Genomic DNA, 9135 nt, shown 5'->3' with positions numbered 1-9135 from the left:
CAGATGTTGGGGGAAGGTTGTGTGGGGCTATTGCACTGATTGTAGTGTTGCACATTTTTCACAGTTTCAAGGAGTGCCTCTTTCTCAGTAGCTGTGTTGTGCCATCAGTCTGACTGTGGCAGGGAAGAAGCTGTTGAAGAAGCGTGTCCTGTGGGTGACGATGCTGTCCGCTCTGCTGTGTCTCAGGTTGTACGTGCAGTGTTTGTGTCTGAGCAGAGAGTGAGCTGGATGAAGTGAGTCTCCAATGATTCCCTCTGCTCTTTTCCGGCAGCGCTGCACATACATAGAGTCCATGGACGGAAGTTGTGTCCCTGTGATCCTCTCCGCGGTCCTTATGACTCTTTGCAGAGCCTTCCTCTCTGCCTGTGTGGTGTTTCCATACCACACAGTGATGCCTCGGTGAGGATGCTCTCGATCAGTCCTCTATAGGCCTGGGTGAGAGGCGATGGTTCAGACCAGCTTTCCTGAGCATCCTGATGAAATAAAGCCTTTTCTGGGCCTTTTCACTGTGGCTGTGGTGTGAGGAGTCCAGCTCAGGTCAGATGTCACCTGCATTCCCAGGAATCTGTACCGTCAGCCCTCTCCACCTCAGTCCCTTTGATGATGAGAGGCTGTAGAGGGGGAGGGTTCTTCCTGAAGTCCAGTATTATTTCCTTGGTCTTGTTTGTGTTGAGGATGAGGTCGTTCTCCTCTCCATAGACCAGGATGTTGTTCACCAGGGTCCTGTAGCCCGACTCATCCCGCTCCCTTGATGAGCCCCAGGACGGTGGTGTCATCGGCGTATTTGATGAGGATGGTGTTGTCCTGGGTGGAGGTGCAGTCATGGGTGTACAGGGTGAATAGTTTGGGGCTCAGGCAGCAGCCCTGTGGGGATCCTGTGCTGACTGTGAGCTCGGTGGACACCCGTCCTCCCATTTTCACCACCTGGGGTCTTTCTGTCAGAAAGTCCAGAATCCAGTTGCAGGTTGGAGTTGGGACGCCGAGGTCTGTCAGCTTCTTGATTAGTTTTCCGGCGGATGGTATTAAAGGCAGAACTATAGTCCAGGAAAAGCATTCTGGCATATGTTCTGCGGCTTTCCAGGTGTTGCAGAGTGTGGTGTAGAGCTATTGCTACCGCGCCATCCACTGATCGGTTGGGGCGGTATGCAAACTGGAGGGGGTCGACATTGTCCGGGACCGTGTGGTTGATGTGGGCGAGGACCAGTTTTTCTAGGCACTTCATGGCGACTGGTGTGAGTGCCACTGGCCTGAAGTCATTTAAGGTGGGTGTGTCTGGTTTTTTGGGGACTGGTATGATGATGGAGGATTTAAAGATACGGGGAACTACAGCCTGAGATAGTGACAGGTTAAAGATGTCAGCATACACTCCGGCTAGTTGTTCCCCACAGACCTTTAGGACTTTGGGGGGAACTCCATCAGGTCCCACAGCCTTGTAGGGGTTTACCCTCTTCAGGGCCTTCAGGACCTGTGTGAGTCACCTGAAAGGCAAAGTCCATGGGGTCACAGGGGGCTTTTGAGGGTGTGTCCGTATTCAGCCTGTCGAACCTGGCATAAAAGTAGTTGAGGCTGTCTGGAAGGGTGGGATCACGGGGGTCTGTGGTTGTTGTGGTTTTCTTGTAGTTAGTGACAGACTGGATCCCCTGCCACATCCTGCGCGTGTTGTGGTTGAGATAGTAGCCTTCAAGTTTTTCAAGTTTTTCCACCGCTGCTGTGATTTTTGAAATTTCCCCACTGTGGGACAAATAAAGGAATATCATATCACAACTAGAACGGGCACTCGGTAGAGCGCATACCTTCGCATATCACAAGATTGGGCATTGAATTATGAACATGTTGGCATTAGTTGCATGCCAATTGGATACAAATTGGAAAAAATAAGATTATGACCTTTCCATGACCTTGACCTTTGACCCGATCAATCCCAAAATCTAATCAAATGGTCCCCGGATAATAACCAATCATCGCACCAAATTTCATGCGATTCGGTTTAAAACTTTCTTTGTTATGCGAGTAACACGCATACAAATAAATAAATGAATAAATAAATAAATACACGGCGATTAAAACATAACCTTCCGCATTTTCAATGCAAAGGTAATAAGAGTCGTCCAGGTATTGACAAGGTGGCTCAGTCATTCTGGAAAATGAGGTTCAGATGGCCCTAAATAAAATATCTAATTCTGAATATATTGTCCAGGACAAATGCATGAGATGCTGTAATTATGTACGTCACCTTTTAACTTGACAATATGCGATTAAGTCTATTGTCATCTGCACCAGATGCGAATGTCTTTTCGTGAATGTTACGTCTCCTCAAACATTACAATTTAAATCATGAAGCTCTTCATTGCTGTCGGTGAATAATGGATTTTTTGATCAAAACAAAAAAGGCTGGTTTTACCAGCTTGTGTCCGCCCTTCCTGTAACATTGGTTATTTTGCTTCGAGCTAGTCTGAAAATAACTCTCGCTTTTTTGAATGTTTTCGGTATAGTAACCTGGCAACAGTCGTGGAGACGTGTCTGCTGCCTCCCACTGGATGCTCTTTCCCCCTGGCTCCTCTTTCCCATTCACTCTTAATGTATGTCTGATTGCAATGAAAATTGGATCAGAACATTAAGTTATTAATCACCGGAAACAGTTATTCTCACACATATTACATCTGGGTAATTATCAGGACGAGTTGTATACATTTTGTGAATGTTCTACGTCGATATGAATCCTGTCGGTCGAGCAGCAGCGGATGTTGTCGATATTCTCGCCTTTTCTTTTCATCCGAGCCGCTCCTGTTTCTCTCCACAGTGGCAGGGAGGCGGCGGGGGGCTTCAGCCATGTCTCCATCGTAATGTGGAGCAGGCGAGCCGTGCATCCGCACCCCTTTCAGGGGTATTAACAGGACTGCAGGACATATACAACACCCGCCTCACCCGCAAAGCGACCTCGATTGTGAGGGACCCCTGCCACCCCTCACACGGTCTCTTCAGCCTCCTGCCCTCTGGGAGGAGATACCGGAGCCTCCGGGCTCACACCGCCAGGCTGTCCAACAGCTTCATCCACCAGGCGGTCAGGAAGCTGAACTCTCTCCCCATCCTCCCACTCCGTCCTCTCTCAGACTCACATGTCTGAATGCTGCTAGCACAATTTATGTTGTCTATATGTTTACATGTTTCTTACTATTTTTGCACTTTATGTTGTCTATGCACTTTATGTTGTCTATATGTTCACAAGTTTTTTACTATTTTTGCACTCTATGTTGTCTATATGTTGCACAATTCACTTTATGTTGGACAGAAGAGAAACGCAATTTCGATCTTCTGTATGTTTGCACATATGGAAAATTGACAAATAAAACTGACTTTGACTTTGACTTTGACTGTTCATTTAGATCATAGTGGGGGAGGATCATACAGTTTTAGGTTTATCATGCTTATGAATAACCGTGTTTTCAAATGATGATAAACTAAGACTGACCTGCAGCTCGTAGCTCTCCTGCAAAGGGGCGATGCAACAATGCTAACGTGCTGATGTTTTGCAGTTATAATTTGTACCCATTTAATTTATCTGCTTATTACCCCGAAATATAAAGTAAAGCTGAGGCGAATGTCGTTGGTTTTGAAGGCATTCCTCATTGTTTTTGTAAGTATTTGGTCATAAACTAAACATCTGAAACATTTAATAGGATTCCTTCTAGTTATTGTCGAGATATTTAAAAGACACAGTGGTTGACCTGCTGGTGGCGCTAGACCAAAGTCAGTAGGATTCAACCTGACCTCTCCATGAGTCCCCCCCCCCCCCCTTACTCTTAAGTGAACTACATTGTCAAATAATTATTCCTACATTTCAGATGACTTCTTATATCGAGTCAGGGATTATCGATTGTATCTCGCTGATAATCATTAACTCCATATGTGAGGTTATGTGGCAGGATCAATGGAAACTACTTGACAGAATTAATAGTTGCTCTAATTAATTTGTTGGGCATTGCAATATTAAAAAAATGTATTGTGGAAATAAGGGTTAGAGTTAGGATTAGGATTAGGGTTACGGTTAGTGGGTTAGTGTTAGGGGGTTAGGGTCAGGGTTAGAGGGTTAGGTTTAGAGGGTTAGGGTCAGGGTTAGAGGGTTAGGATTAGAGGGTCAGGGTTAGAGGGATAGGGTTAGAGGGTTAAGGTCAGGGTTAGAGGGTTAGGATTAGAGGGTTAGGGTCAGGGTTAGAGGGATAGGGTTAGGGTTAGAGGGTTAGGGTCAGGGTTAGAGGGATAGGGTTAGGATTAGAGGGTTAGGGTCAGGGTTAGAGGGTTAGGGTCAGGGTTAGAGGGTCAGGGTTAGAGGGTTAAGGTTAGAGGGTTAGAGGGTCAGGGTTAGAGGGTTAGGATTAGAGGGTTAGGGTCAGGATTAGAGGGTTAGGATTAGAGGGTTAGGGTCAGGGTTAGAGGGTTAGGGTCAGGGTTAGAGGATTAGAGGGTCAGGGTTAGAGGGTCAGGGTTAGAGGGTTGGGGTTAGAGGGTTGGGGTCAGGGTTAGAGGGTCAGGGTTAGAGGGTCAGGGTTAGAGGATATTTGTTCGTTTTTTCTTCGTCCCCGTAGTGGCGGACCGAAGTAATGCACGGGCACAAGAGCTGCGAATTATCCAGGAGTTCCGGGTCCCAAAAACAATCCATTCCGAGGAATCTAGAGGGCCTCATTCAGGCCAAATGGCGTTATCGTTCCCAACCTCTGTATCCATTCTCTCTCGGCTCTCAACCTCTGGGGCCCGGACCAGCCCATCCGGGACTCCAGACCCGAGATCTCCAGGTTTTCCCTCCCATGATCCCAAAAGTGGGTATACAGGGCCTGGGATCTCCGGTTTATTGCATACAAATGTTGGTTGAGACGGAGATGGAGTGAATTCTTTGTCTGGCCAACATATATTTTTTTACAAACCGCACAGCGAATGGCGTATACCAGATTCGCCGACTCTAAGTGAAAGAGTTGGCGAATCGGGGCCCCGAGACCCGCATGTGGGTTGAACAAGCATTTAGCAATCCGGAAGTGGGGGTTCCTGGTCGCTGGTCTTCCACTCTGGAGTGAGGCATTGACCAAAAGGTCCTTCAGATTCGTATTCCTACGGAACGCCATGATTGTTTTAAAATTTTTTAGTGGCTCAATGGCCTGACAAAGCCCCTGAAAATGCCCTCGTATAACCCTGCCCATGCTCAACGAGGCTGGTGTGAACGTTGTCACGAAGGGGACCAGGGAGGGATCCGATTGCGCTCCACCAGGTGGTCGGCCCAGTCCCTCTAGGCTCTGAACTTCCGTCCTGATGGAGCGCAAGAAGGTCCTGCTGTATCCCCTTGTCCTCAGTACTCTGAAGAGGATCTTGGTGGCCGTCTGCACATCCTCGATCCTCGTGCAGATTCTACTGAATCTCAGCAACTGGGACTTCACTATACCTCTGTAGGTGTGCCTCGGGTGATAACTTGTCTTGTGGAGCAGGGCGTGGGTATCCGTGGGTTTGAAAAATACCCTGGTGGCCAAGCCTTCCCTTCCCGGGTCCGTACCTTCCATAAATACTTTAAAAACCTCAGTATCTAAAAATTCAATTTGCTCTGGCTGCAGGTTGTCCTTTAACGAGATACCCGGATGATGCTCGTTCAGGATCCGGACAAACTGGCGAAACTCTGTCGCCGAGTGAGTCCAGACTCCGAACACATCATCCAGGTATCTCAGATAGACAAGTGGTTTCTTGGGGCAACCGGGCAGCACCGTAAGCTCCCAATTGGCCATATAGATGTTGGCGTAAGAGGGAGCAAACCTCTTGCCCATCGCAGTGCCATGTATTTGTAAATAAATCTTGGAGTCAAACTCAAAATCGTTACAGGTGACTCCCAACTCCAGAAGAGTCAGCAACGCCTCATCTGGTCTGGTAGGGTCCGGATTGGCCTCAAAAGCCCGTCTCACAGCCCGGAGTCCGAGGCCTGTTTCTATGTTGGTGTATAGTGCGTCCACATCCAGGGAGAAGAGCAGAGCATCGGCAGGTAAGTGTACATTTTTGATCTTACTAATAAAATCATACGTATCCTTCAGGTAACTCGGATGTTGGGTGGACAAGGGGTTCAGGTAGTGCTCCAGGTACTCCGCAATTTGGTAGGACTCGCTCCCACAATCCGAGACTATAGGGCGACCGGGGGGGATCTGATGTGGGATGGTCCACGTCCCCGGATCCTTGTGTATTTTGGGGAGGAGATAAAACCTACGGACCCGTGGGGAGTCCGAACCCGACAGATACGCCCTCTGTTTGGCCGAGATATATTTGGTGTTGTACAAATTTCTGACCACCTCTCTAATCTTAGCTTGTGTCTCGAGCTGTATCGATTTTGGCAGAGGGACGTAGTGACGGGTATTCTGGAGTTGCCTCAGTGCCTCTGTAGAATACTGGGCCTTGTCCTGGATCACCACCTTGGACCCCTTGTCCGCTGGTTTTAGGACCAGGTCCGAGTTACCCCTGAACCCCGCCAACGCCCCGCGTTCACCCGCCGTCAAGTTGTCCACACCCATCCCCCTCCTCGGGATCCTCCCCAAGGCCCGGAGGTTCCCCTCTATTGCCTCCTTCACTGGGCCCGCCAACCGGTCCCAATTGGGTTCCCAGTTGGAGGGCTCAGTGAACAGCCGCGACCCAGAGCCCCCAGAGAAGCCAAAGCAATTGAGTAGCTTTAGCCTCCGATGATAATTGGAGACATCCCGTCTGAGCTCAGCCGAGTCCGATCCCCGTGGAGTCGGGATAAAAAAGAGTCCCTTCTCCAGCAAAGTAAGCTCGGGACCGGAGAGAGTGTATGTCAGGGACAAGTTAAGGTCTTGAAATGTCACCTCTGGAAGAATTCTTCTTGACATAGAATCCGCGTAGGTCGTGTTAAATGCCTGCATTGTGGTCGTTGGTGCCTGTAGTTGCAGAAACCTGCCTCAGAACCTGCTGGCTGGGCACTTGTTGGTCCCACTTCAGTGTCTTGTAGAAGTCGGGTGCAGTGCGGAGCGGCATAGTGTGGTGGTTCGCATTTTATAAAAGTGTTGGGTCACAGACTTTTATTATAAGTCTCTTAAAAATATCAACAAAAACATAACAAACATTAGCATACAGGATGTCATTCTAATAATGAAATCAAATAGGATGCTAATTATATATTTAAAAAAGACAAATATTGCCCTTATACATCTACCAGATTTGTCAATTCAAAATACATTTATCGTTCTAGTACATTTGTACTATCTGCCCTCTACATATAAACAATACATTGTTAATTAAATGTGTAGGTGGTAACTGGTAATTGTTCACATGAATGTGGAAAAAAAGCTGTTAATTGTGACAATCAAAATAACGGGGGTGGCCTTTTTCGTTCAAACGTCTTTTTTCTTGCTATTGTTCAGTTTTCTTTCATTGTTAACAGAACACTGGCCTATTGAATCATGCTAAAAACGCATATCTGATGATGTACATAACATCTTCAAAGGGCAGTCATGAGAAAAGGAAATGCACACCTGCGTCTGGAATGGTCTCTTCCACTATTCTGCTCGCCTCCCCTGAATGAGTCACCCAGCCTGCTCCTCATTGGATAAGACCATCCCATCCCAAGGGATTGCCTTGCAGAGGCAGAAAGGCCTCGCTTCCATTCACAGAAACATTGGTATGCCAGCCGGCTATTTCATTCACATAAAAGACTAAATATTGCATGCTTCTTGTCCTCTGCTCTCCTCCTCTGTCTCTTCGCCTCCTCTTTTGATCCGCGGGCTCCTTTTCTTCCATCTTCTGTGTTTGCCTGGAGAGAAGGCGAGAAGGCAGACGTGCTTTCTTTTTTTCCCTTTTTTTTTCTTTCTATATTTGCCAGGCAGGAAAGAGAGATGTTGGGAGGGACTGCAGTGCGAAATCTGCAGCCGAGTGAGAGCGGAAGCTGCTTGTGAATGAGTGTCGGTGTTCGGGCTTCGCTCGATGCTCCTGAGGACGTTTGACATGAATGGTGTCTGGCTGCTGCTTCCCGCGACCAGGGAGACAAAGATGCTTCGCTGCTGCCGGTTTCAAGGAGACTCGTGGGTCTTTTTTCTCTGTTCTCCGTTTGCTCGTTTCATTCACTCATCTGCCTGAGAAACATGTCGTTCGCAGTGTGTTTTTTTCCAGTTGTGTCATTCATGTAATTCAACCTGGACCAATTGCCTGGTATTTCAGACGAGCTGCGAGATTGAATCTGCTTCCTTGTTGTGACATTTTTTGTATTCCTTTGTTGCAGAAAGCTGAATCAGTGCTTCACATTAGATGGTTTAAAAACTAATTTAATGGGGGAAAAAATGCTTTGTTCATTTTTGCATTAATGCTTGATTATTAATATTTTGGGCAGAAACAATACATATTTTAAGAAGTAATGGTTTTTTGAAAGTACATAACTGAGGAGTGATGTCTGCCCATATTCTACAGCTATTATAAATGAACATGGACATTATATTAATGATGTTGCGTATTTCCGGTCACGCTAACATTTTACTGTATTGTTGCTTGCAGTGACTTACGGTATAAATATCTATTTTCCATTAATATTGCAAAAATGAAATCTTTATGAAACATTTAAATAGAGACAGATAAGACAAATCTCTTATATTTTGTTAAAATATTCTTGCAGGATTGTGGCAACCATTTAAATGGATGCTAGTTTTCATGAGTAATTCAATTTCTGGAAAACGTTTATTGTGTGCATCATCCTTTTATTTAAACTTTTATCAGTTTATTTTAATCGGATATTGAATGCGTATAAACTTGAATTCAAGCCGATCGCTCTCAATGATGATGTTGCTGAGTTAATAAATCACGCTTCCTCTCATTCTTAATTTCCTTTTCTCAGGAAGACAAATGAGAAGGAAAGAATTAAAGAGAATACATATCAGGCTGGGGAATAAAAAAATTGATTGATTCTAGTGTGCTGTAAGTGGGAGGTTTTCTTTCCCTCCGACAGGAAGTGATTTGCAGTGTTCAGCAAGCCTTTTGTTGAGAAGGTTTCCTCTGATCAGTGAGTCATGCTTTAGCTCTGAGCCGGCAGGCAGCAGTCAGCGCAGAGTGTTTGCTCTTCCTTCGCAGTATCCGTGATCATCGACAACATCGACCTTTCTCTGTTATACTTTT

This window comes from Pseudoliparis swirei, chromosome 15, assembly GCF_029220125.1.
Source record: "Pseudoliparis swirei isolate HS2019 ecotype Mariana Trench chromosome 15, NWPU_hadal_v1, whole genome shotgun sequence".
Classification (NCBI taxonomy): Eukaryota; Metazoa; Chordata; class Actinopteri; order Perciformes; family Liparidae; genus Pseudoliparis; species Pseudoliparis swirei.
Note: the sequence above shows the minus strand (reverse complement) of the source record.